The sequence below is a fragment of the Bos indicus genome, chromosome 3 (assembly GCF_029378745.1).
Source record: "Bos indicus isolate NIAB-ARS_2022 breed Sahiwal x Tharparkar chromosome 3, NIAB-ARS_B.indTharparkar_mat_pri_1.0, whole genome shotgun sequence".
Taxonomy (NCBI): domain Eukaryota; kingdom Metazoa; phylum Chordata; class Mammalia; order Artiodactyla; family Bovidae; genus Bos; species Bos indicus.
Window position 1 is genome coordinate 114,489,472 of NC_091762.1, and position 3,666 is coordinate 114,493,137.

The 3,666-nt window shown below is 44.0% G+C and overlaps 1 non-coding gene across 1 annotated transcript; it reads right to left on the minus strand.

The window, feature by feature from the left end:
• Window positions 1-2,986: 2,986 nt before the first annotated feature.
• On the minus strand, window positions 2,987-3,059 carry TRNAG-CCC (transfer RNA glycine (anticodon CCC)). Its single transcript has one exon. It is a non-coding gene; the product is annotated as a tRNA-Gly (tRNA).
• Window positions 3,060-3,666: the final 607 nt, after the last annotated feature.

Consider the following 3,666-nt stretch of genomic DNA (forward strand, 5'->3'; position numbering starts at 1 on the left):
GGGGGGGAAAAATCAAGCCCGTTATTGAGGGAAATCAAATCAGCAAAGCTGGAGATAAACTTGAGCAACCTCCTAAGAGCACAGAGGAAATGAATAAAGAGATTAAAAAGATGAGAAAAATAAGATAATAGAGGCAGAGAACTAATCAAAGTGATCCTGTCCGCAAATAAAAGCTACTCCCAACAAAGAATGCCCTAGAAATGAGAGTGATACAATAATAAAAGGTATTAGAGAAAACTTTCCTGACCTGAAAATAGAGTTGCCAGCCAACGCTGGGAGGTAGTTTCTAGGCAACATTAATGCCAAAAGATGGATATCAAGACAAAGCCTGCAATTTTGTTTTAATAATTTCAAAAACAAGAGAATTCCTTTGAGTTTACCCTCAAATAAATGAATGTTGGAGGGGGGGGTTGGCCTAAAATTTCTCCCCTGCTGTATTAAATTAAATTTATTGCCAAGAGGCTATAGAGATACACTGGCTGAAGCAAACAAGAACATGGGTCAGAGATGACAGACCATGGGGAGACACAGCTGAGAGGCCATTTGTCAGCTTCTTCAGAGTTTTGTGTGTGTTTAGGGGTGGGGGTTTCATCAACACGGCACCATATTTGACGACTTACACAGGAAACACCTCCTAATGTCTTGGATTCAAGATGCAGCTTTAAGAGCAAGACTCTGATGCCTGGAGAGGCCAAGTCCACAAGCCTCCCCATCAGATGGTCTGACTGTTACTTTTGGCTGATGTTAGGATCTCAGAGCACCTGCCCACAGCACAGTCTTTGGAACTGGAATCATGCTTTGAAAAATGTGTGTCAGCAGGGCCAGAGATCTAGTTCCCACTGACATCGTAGGGGTGAGTGTGCTGATGTGCCCCAGTGAACCAGACACTTGATGGGGAGGTTTCATTTGGACACACCACACTCAGGTGTCAGGCTGGATACAGAGCTTGTTGTTCAGTTGCTCAGTCGTGTCCGACTCTTTGCGACCCCATGGACTGCAGCACACCAGGCTTCCCTGTCCTTCGCTATCTCCTGAAGCTTGCTCAAACTCATGTCCATTGAGTCGGTGATGCCATCCAAGCATCTCATCCTCTGTCGTCCCCTTCTCCTCCTGCCTTCAATCTTTCCCAGCATCAGAGTCTTTACCATTGAGTCAGTTTTTCAGTTCTTTGCATCAGGTGGCCAAAGTACTGGAGCTTCAGCTTCAGCATCAGTCCTTCTAATGATTATTCAGGCCTGATTTCCTTTAGGATGGACTGGTTTGACCTCCTTGCTGTCCAAGGGCCTCTCGAGGATTTTCTCCAGCATCAGAGCTACATCTGCACCAGTTCCAGGCCCCCATGGATCCCAATGAGTTCTGTCTGCAAGAGCCTCTTTTCACAGTCTAAAATGCTGATTTTGAACCCCAGTTATGTCCTGGAACCCCAGTGTTTGTGAGCCTTTGCTCCTAGAGAAGATAGAAGTCTGCAGAAGTCTACAGAATAGCCCATCACCTGCACCTCCTCACCATCTTCCTGACCCCCCAGACTCCAGGAATGGTCATTCACTTGGAAAGTGGCTGGAGGAGCCCTCAGCCCTTTGAACTTGTCCATGAGGCAAAAAATCCCAGCTATCAGTCCCTGAAGTTGGGCCAATACCAATAGCTTCACCAATGGAGGACACGGCTGGAGCCTTTCTTGTTCAGCCCTGCTTTCAAAATTCCCTTTACTCATAGCATTCTTTTTATTTACACATGGCTTCTTCTCAACTGCCATCCTGTGCTGACATTTTTCTAATTTGAAATGTTTAACTTCAAAGGTTATTGTGCCAATAGAAAAAGCAATTCAGCATTTGAAACATTGAATAATTAAGCAATGGCCCATTGACTTACCCATTGCCATACATTAGGCATCCTCTTCTCATTTACCATCTTAGTTCCTAATGAGTTTATTCTCACACTGGTATTTATTGACAGCTAGAGAACAACAATTCAAAAGCATCCAGAGGCCCATCCCAATATGAGCCAATCCGAGCTGAGTTATTCATAATTTAGATACCGCTTGGGTGTTGTGTTTCCTGCCATCTTTACTAAATGAATACGAAAAGAATTGGAATTGGAGAAAAGAACCAGGTTCTGGCTTCTGATAACTGGGAGTGGAACAGTACTTCTAACAAAATCAGTTCTATTCTGACAGTTAACATTCAATTCCTGCACACCATGTGCCATTTAATAAGTAAACCGCTGCTCTTTTTAATGAAGCCAAAAAGATGATGTATGCCATCTGAAGCACAATTATACCCCCAGAAACAAGGAAAGAAATGCTAATTACAAAACTGTTCACATGGCAACTGCTTGATAAATTAAACTGAGGAAAACAGCCCTATGTCTCTTACCCATTCTTCTTTGTGTCTGGCAAAGGCAAGGGATATGAAAAGACAAATCGACATCTCATTTTGGGTGCAAGGTGGCCCTTTTTATAAGATGGGTCTCTTGAAAGCCCTAACTATGCTGATGGCTGAGACCAACACAGTGGACACGGGCAATGAGAGGGGACCCCTCATGGAAAATATCCTGAATCTCTCCTGGTTAGCTTCTTCCCTAGCTGCCAACTACCACCGCCTCCAGTTTGTCCCTAGGGATTGCAAAGTCGGGAGCTCCCCATTTCTGGGGAAATTTGACAGGGAGCCACAGGAATGAACCGTCAGTCAACTCTGGGATCGGGATGTGGGTGTTGGAGCGCAGCAAGGTTGTCACTTCTGATCCTGACAATGCTCTGACAGATATGGAAGAGCCAGTCTTCCATGGAACCAAGAGCCCTCCCAAGAATGCTCCACTCTCCTTACCATAAACTCTGAGACGGTCTCTGCCCACCATCTGCCCATCTATGGAGAGTTCATCATTAAAAAAAAAAAAAGTATTGTTTACTTTGCTATGCCGGGTCTTAGTTGCAGCATGTGGGATCTTTGCTTGAGGCATGTGAACTCTTAGTTGGGTGTATGGGATCTAGTTCCCTGACCAGGGATTGAACCTGGGTCCCCTGCATTGGGAGCACGGAGTCTTAGCCACTGGACCACCAGGGAAGTCCCTGGACAGCTCATCTTTTCTTGAGTATGACCTACCTCTTTGTTGGCAGCCTACATCCACTTTATCCTTCTCAGGCCATGGGTCATAGGTGAGGCTGACTCTGTCTCAGATTTTAGGACTGAGCATGGGTCCTGGAGGAAGCCAGTCAACACTTTGCACCCCCTGGTTCAGTGATGGACACACGACCCAGAACAGGCTTATCGGAACAAACGTGATTCAGTTCCTCAGCTTTCGTATGAATGACTGGTTGGAGGGCTTTTCCCTCACTGAGTATATACATCCTGAAGTTTGAACAACTATTTTTTAACAATGTGATATTCCCTTTTCAAATTCCTAGAATGGATAATATTTGCTTCTATTTTGCCCTCTTCGGTCTAACAGATGTATTGACTATTTAAGTAACAAACATTTGGTTTTATTGAATTTCCTGATTGTATTTCTGTCCCCAGTTTTATTGATTTCTGCTGTTAACGTTATTATTTCTTTTCTTCTGCTTGCACTGGGTTTAATTTGCTTTCCTTTTTCTAGTTTCTTAAAATATAACCTTAAGTCTCTGATTTGAGACATTGCGTCTTTTCTAACATAAGCATTGAACACTATAAA